The sequence below is a fragment of the Myodes glareolus genome, chromosome 1, assembly GCF_982192425.1.
Source record: "Myodes glareolus chromosome 1, mMyoGla1.1, whole genome shotgun sequence".
NCBI lineage: Eukaryota > Metazoa > Chordata > Mammalia > Rodentia > Cricetidae > Myodes > Myodes glareolus.
This window is the reverse complement of record NC_142026.1, coordinates 111,560,274-111,567,428: the sequence shown is the minus strand read 5'-3', so window position 1 is coordinate 111,567,428 and position 7,155 is coordinate 111,560,274. Positions and strand designations below refer to the sequence as shown.

At 40.3% G+C, this 7,155-nt stretch overlaps 1 long non-coding RNA gene across 1 annotated transcript; it reads right to left on the bottom strand.

Moving 5' to 3' along the window:
* Window positions 1-1,234: 1,234 nt before the first annotated feature.
* Window positions 1,235-3,559, bottom strand: LOC125394591 (uncharacterized). Its single transcript, XR_007230271.2, has 3 exons — window positions 3,362-3,559; window positions 2,690-2,920; window positions 1,235-1,363 (listed from the first exon to the last, which is right to left on the bottom strand). It is a non-coding gene; the product is annotated as an uncharacterized LOC125394591 (long non-coding RNA).
* Window positions 3,560-7,155: the final 3,596 nt, after the last annotated feature.

Here is a 7,155-nt window from a genome sequence, read left to right as displayed (position 1 = left end):
GCTGTTCAGTTTCAGGCCTGCTTGGGCAGCCACCGCTGACTTTAACACTGAGTCCAAGTTCCGTCCTCCTAGAAGTGTTTCTGCTGTACAAACCCTGAGGACAGCAAGGTGACAAAGGCATCTTGCAATGACTGTTCAAGCCACTTCCGAATACCTTCCCTTCAGTCCTCTCAAAGTCAGATGTCCCACAAAGCAATGGAGCCTTCAACAAGTCAGGCTTGCCATTATCATGAGTGCCAGCAAGCCCTCTTATGGCACCCGAATAAAAGGCTCAGATGCCCCAAGTGATCAGTGCCTCAAGTGTCCCTTTCCTCTGGGACACTGACTGCAATTTGTCTGATGTCTGATTCTCTCTCTGATTTCCAGTCTCTTCTTAATAGTTGTTATTTCTTGTTGGAATAATTAAGAAACAAGAATTTCTTAATTTTTTTATTTGAGAAATTTGAAAGTGAATTTTAGTTTGAGAGATGGGCCATATGCCTTTAGTATTCTAGATTTAAAAATAAATAAACTTACTGCTCAGAAAAGACCAAAGAATAGACGGTCATCTTTTCAAACCATAGTCTTCCAAATGCTGCTTTAGCCGAATACAAAGCATGCACACGCACAACACACGCCTACCTACATGTGGAAAGTAGGGGGTCCTAGTTAGGTCTTCTGTTGCTGTGAAGAAAGACCATGACCATGGCATCTCTTACAAAGGAAAACATTTAACTGGATGGCTCGCTTATACTTCAGAGGTTCAGTCAATTATTGTCATGGTAGGATATGATGCCATGCAGGCAGATATGGTGCTGGAAAAGTTCAGAATTTCCTATATCTCAGCTTGCAGGCAACAAGTGTTTATGACACTGGGTGGTATCCTAAGCATAGGAAACCTCAAAGCTTGTCCCCACGGTGACACAGTTCAACAAAGCCACACCTCCTAATAGTGCCACTCCCTATGATCTTATGGGGGTCAAATTACATTCAAACCAATACATAGGTATTGACTTAAATGTTTGTGGCTTTTGTAAGCAAGGCTTTTGTTTTGTTTCATGCTGCTAGGTAGCAAACTTGTAACCTAGAACTTAAGGGGCAAATGTTACAACACTGGCTACATTCCTGCCTTTGAATTGATATAAGACATGAGATAGACGAGTATATTGAAAAAAATGAAACAAAACTTTCAGTTTATACATGACATTAGACAAGGTTTTTATTCAAAGAAATTGAACCAAAAGTTAACTTCTAGGCCAAGTATGGTGACACATGCCTTTAATCCCAGCACTTGGGAGGCAGAGACAGAAGGATCTCTGTTCATTGAGGGCAGCTTGGTCTGCATAGCAAGTTCCAGAACAGCCATGACTACATAGAAGGGATCCTGTTGTAAAAAGGAATAAAAATAAGCAAACAATAAAATAAAAAATTAACTTCTAAGATGACATATCAAATTGTTGCTACACATATTGAGTTGTAAAAGCCTCAAAGCAGAATAATCGGGTATTTACTATTAAGCGTTATTTTTATGTAGAGCTGTTTCCTCTTCAACATTTGAAACAGAATCTCATTAACTCAAAATTCTGTTTTGGTAGTATAAATTTCCAAAAATATGAAACTTGACCCATTCTTTTTACATTTTACATAAAAAACAAAACATAAGTTTAAAGCAATGGTTCTCAGCCTTCCTAAGGCTACCATCCTGCAATGCAGCTCTTAACGTTATGGTGACACCCTAACCATAAAATTATTTTCGTTGCTTCTTCATAACTGTAATTTTGTTACTTTTATTAATCATAATGTAAATGTCTGATATCAGGATAGCTGATATGTGACCCCTGTGGATGTCATGACCCACAAGTTGAGAACCACTGGTTTAAAGACAAACACTCTATAATTTATTACTGGTTGTGCCATTTTTCTCACAGTTGGGGCAAAAGGGTTAAATTCTTTTTGCCTCAGTTTCCCCCTCAAATTACAAGGGTTCTAATGGTGCCTACTTCACAGACAAATCAGTACAAAATAATATTGATTCATGCCAGGAGACTGGGAGGATGCGGGATACACTCAAAGCCATCACGTCATCAGGAACTGTCAGCTCTTGGTAATATATTTTGTACAACTATTTCTTTAACCCAATAATCATCTCGTTTAGCCTAGATTGTTTAGTATGTCTTAAACTGCAATACTTAAATCATATAAAATATTTTTTAAAATAACTACTATGAGAATTGGGTCGAAAACTAGCTTTTGCCAGCATGTCAAAATAAAGTTCTGATCTTTAAAGATGGGCAGAGCCAGATCTATTTGTTCCAACAAAGAAAGGAGAGGTGAATGAAATTTGCCAATAGCCTAGGTTGCAATCGCAAAATGTCCTTGAATTGGCTTCTGACCCCTCATAAAATGTGTCTGGATGGTGAAGGAATACAAAATAAGAAGTATGCTTCCCATCACTGTCACTGATGTATGGTTTTTACACATTCATCCAAACCAATAGTATTGCTGCCCCCTTTTCTCTCCACTCCAAAGGGTTGGGGGGGGGGGTTACCACCATGGATAGAAAATTGCTTCTGGCATTAATCCTCCAAGCTCAGATCAAGCAAGTGGCTATCAGTAATCTCCTTTGGATTAGCCACCATCATTCATTTTAGTGCCAGAATGAAAATTCATGGGGAAACAAGACTCTCGGGCCACTTTCAAAGAAACTCACCGAAGACCTAAAAGAATGGAAACCTCGGCATGCTGAAATCCCGATTTCATCCAACTTGATTAGAAAGTAGAGACAAGGCCTCTTAAGTTTAGAGCATGCTATTCCCAGAGGAGTCTTGCCAGGAGGACTTCTGAGTTATCGAACTCACAATTTCCCCCCAATTCCTTCTTCTTTCAGTTTGCTTCTTGTGGTTAACTCCATTACTAACTTATAGCGATAAACACCTGGAGTCTATCAAAAACAAAGAGAGGCTTATTCACCCTGAGCAGAAACAAACTACATAATATAAGACGTGAGCAGGAATATGTTTTTTATGATGTGCCAGCATAAGGGGGATCAAAGGCTAAAGCCAAATAAATAGCAACTGGGCACCAGCGGAGGAAACATTGTTAGACTTGAAAATAATCAAAAACAAACCCAACAAGCACTAACTCTCTCCACGTTCAGCAGTCCATTTTCCCTCTTTTGATACAGGACTTAAAGCTATCAAGAGTTTTCAGAGCTAATCAATGGAATTAAAGAAGAGTCCCACCTTTCACTGAGGGCTGTAACATTAACCAAAGGGATTGGTCTGGATAGATCAGCCCGTTCCCTTCCCCCACTCCCATGTAGCCTCTCCATGCCAACTCACTCCCCCCTCCCCTTCCTCTAAGGGCTTATTATTGAATTTACCTTGGCCACGTTATGGAATTTGCAGGCTGACATTAACCCATTTATTGCGCCGACTCCCCCCTTATCTAAAACATCTCTAGGCAAACTCAAACAATCTGTCTGCCATCCACTGATTGGCAGGGCAAATTTTTCCAGGTGGTAAAACCAGCTCCCCTTAAATGACTTGCCAACCTCATTTCTGCCTGGCAGAATGATTGAAAGAAGACGGGAGCCACCACTCTTTGCTGCCATGCTTGCTATCTGCAATGTATTAACATAAATAATTTTGAAAGATTAGCAGTACGGTGTTGGGGGGTGGGAGAGGAGGCTGAAGGGTGGGGAGCCCAGAGCCAAGAGGAGGCAGATATGAGAGCTGAGAATTGACAGGCTCAACCCTGAGGGCAGAGCACCCCATCTGTATTTGATTTGTCAGGGATTTACATTAGTGAAACTTTAACTCCGCAGATGATACGTAAGATTGCACTCGCAGAGCGAGCTTATGCAAATACAGCTTCAACTCCCTGGTATGTGGCCCAGACAGTGAATTTGGCAGATTTCATTGAGTCTGGTGGCTGGATCTAATAAATTCATTTACATGAAGGATTAGGACATCTGGAAAAGTAGCTTGGTGGTTTATTGAAACATAAATAACATTAATTGAAAGGTTACAGGTATGCAAAACACTTCATGCAGGCGACACAAAATGCTATAAAGCCGCTTCGCTACTCAAATAAAGCCAAAGAGGAAAAAAAAAAAAAAACTCTTGCTAACATAAACAGAAAAGGCAATTTCCAGGATCCAATTTAAATGTCACTTTAGATAGTGATGGCTAGAGCGAGAGAGGCAACCCATTTCTTCCTGTCTTCATAGCGGGAGCCGTTTGCAGATCTGAGCTCCGCTGCCCTCTCCGTACACATTTCAACTACTAATCCACAGCAGCAAGGTAGCAATATAATCAAATTTATTTCCAGTTAGAAATCCCCAAACTGTCATGCCATTTTGCAGACAGAAAAGCATGGTTGAGAGCTCAGGCTGGTTCTTCCATGAGTTCATTTTACTGCTGCAGTGCATACTTGTGGACAGCCAGTTAATATCTGAGGGAGTTGTTTACCCTCAGCAGAACAACAAATTACTCGGAGGAAAATGAGCAAAGATTGATATCATATGATTTTAAAACGGAGAGAAAAGCTCAAGTGGTATCCAGTCATTTGAGTACCTTAAGATGAATGTATGACTTGGTCACCCATTCAAATTCTCCTTCATCTTTTATCCCCAAATGAAGAGATGACTTAGTTGTTTAATCACCTCGAATGCCTCCTGTCCAAAGCAATAACAAGCCCTTCCTTTTCAAAAAGCTGTTTTCATTTGAAGTCATTATCCAGAGGCTGACTTGGAGATGCATGCAAATGAGGAAGCGGAAGTCTGGCGTTCTCTCAGGTATGGAGACTCCTGGGAGCCCAGTCCAGAAACTGTAGTTGACACAGTCAAGTAAAGAATTGTTTGATCAAAACCGAAAGAGATTCCTTGGTCAAACTTAAAATATACACGTACACACACACACACACACACACACACACACACTGAACTGTAGGATTTGATGCAGGGATTGATATACTTCAGAGAAAAAACTTACAAGTTTTTCAAATACCGCAGTATATCTTGCTTTTCATAATAAGAAATTAGACAAAATGGTTTTTGCTTCTAAAGGATGCTAATGGAATCAGAAAATGGAATGAGATTTAATGCATTTCAGTTCTTGCCATCAGCAAAAGTAATTCATAGAATATATAAAATTTAAAAACTGTCGTTGGTCCAGTTTCTACCAGCAGTTACAGATAACTGGTAGCAGAAATTGGTCGAGTAAAATGTAGTCAGAGTAAACTTTTCTTCCTCGATATAAATTTTTTTAATGGGATGCTAAAAAGACAAAGACTTTTTGAAAATAGTCAAATGATAATGGGCATATCACAAAAAGATCAAGTCATAATTATTAATTCCTATGGCTCTCTGAAGAATAGGGAAATTAATATTTCCAAGCTTTTACACGAAAAGCCATTTGACCACCCAGTAATAAGCTATGAAGTGCTTATCAGAGAATAAATGGCATATATTGGCTTAATCTAAGAGGTTCATCCAATACGCTGCCTGATAAAACAACTTTGCTGAAACTAAAAAACAAACCAAAAGAAAACAAAATATTTTAGCCGTGAGAGGCTCCAGCTTCCTGACAGAAAGTGATGCAGTGGCTCTATCAGAACCCCCAGCCTCAGTGGCCAAAGTGGCTTATAGTATAGTCCAAGTGGGCTGAAAACAATCTGTCTACCCAATTAAATCTTTAGGATTATTTTAAAATAGTATCTATCAGGAACTGGAAAGATTGTTTAACAGGGAAGAGCACTGGGTGCTCTTCCAGAGGACCAAGGTTCAATTTCCAGCACCCACATGGCAGCTCACCACTGTCCGTAACTCCAGTTCCAGAAGATCTGACACTCTTACCCAGACAAACGTACAGGCAAAACACCAATGTGTGTAAAATAAATAAATAGATAGCTAAAGGAATAAATAAATAGATAGATCTTTAGAAAATTGTTATCTATCAAATAGAAAGTTGCTTTTCTTAGACACTTGCAGAAAGAGTAAAATTCAGTCTTGCACACCAAATTCACTTGCTTATGTGTGTGTATGTACATGTTTCTGACTACTGGAATCCAGAACAGATATGAACATCTCACTGATTTTCATGAAATCTTCTGCCTACTGAGAGTGTCTTAGCCACACGGACTTTGTGGAAGAAAAGCTGCAGGCTATAAAAGACAATATATGGAGCTCACAGAGGTCAAACTCCAAGTTTATTTCCTATGGCAAATCAGCTACAGTGTTTTTTTAAAGAGTAATATCTTTTTATTGTTTTTTTTTTTGAGCTATACATTTTTCTCCACCTCCTCCTTTCCTCTCCATTCCCTTCTACCCTCTCTAGTGATACCCAAGTTCCAAATTTACTCAGGAGATTTTGTCTTTAAAGATTGATATATTTACATTATGTGTATGTGGGTGTTTGTGTGGTGGTTATGTGCATGTGAGTATAGATGCCCATGGAACCCTGAAGATCCCCCTGGAGCTGTAGTTACAGGCAGTTGTGAGCCATCTGATGTGGGTACTGGAATATAAGCCCCTAGTCCTCTGAAAGAGCTGTTTCTCCGTGCTTCACCACCGAGCCATCTTACCGACCCTCGGCTACAGTCTTTTAAAATTTTGCCCGTGACAAACAAGAATATTTAATTTATTGTCATAATTCAGATTACAGAAAAGCTGTCAAGAACCCTGACTAATCTCGCATGTTTCCATGAATCTAACATAATACAGCTGAACAAGAACAAACTACAGAGTGAGTTGGCAAAGCCAAAGCCGAAACGTTGGCTGTTAGTTAACACGATTCTACTTGACCACTTCACTGGTACTAGTACCAGTTCTTACCTTGGGCACTGTGCATCACTTTCCCTTGCTCCAAAGTAAGCAATCATCAGTGCTGACCTGACTACATCAAGAACTGTGTGGCTCCCTAAGCACATCACACATGCAGCACCGGTCTGGCACATGTGGAATATGGCTGCCCCTGCTGTCACTGCTGCCCCTGCTGCCACTGCTGCCACTGCTGCAGCTGCTGCCACTGCTGCAGCTGCTGCCCCTGCTGCCACGGGTGCCACTGTTGCAGCCTGAGAGCTCAGTGGATTACAGCTCTGGAAGGATATAGTTGGTTGTTTTCCTTATTTCTACAAGCAGCTGGGAATATGACAACAGACTGCAAAGAATAATTC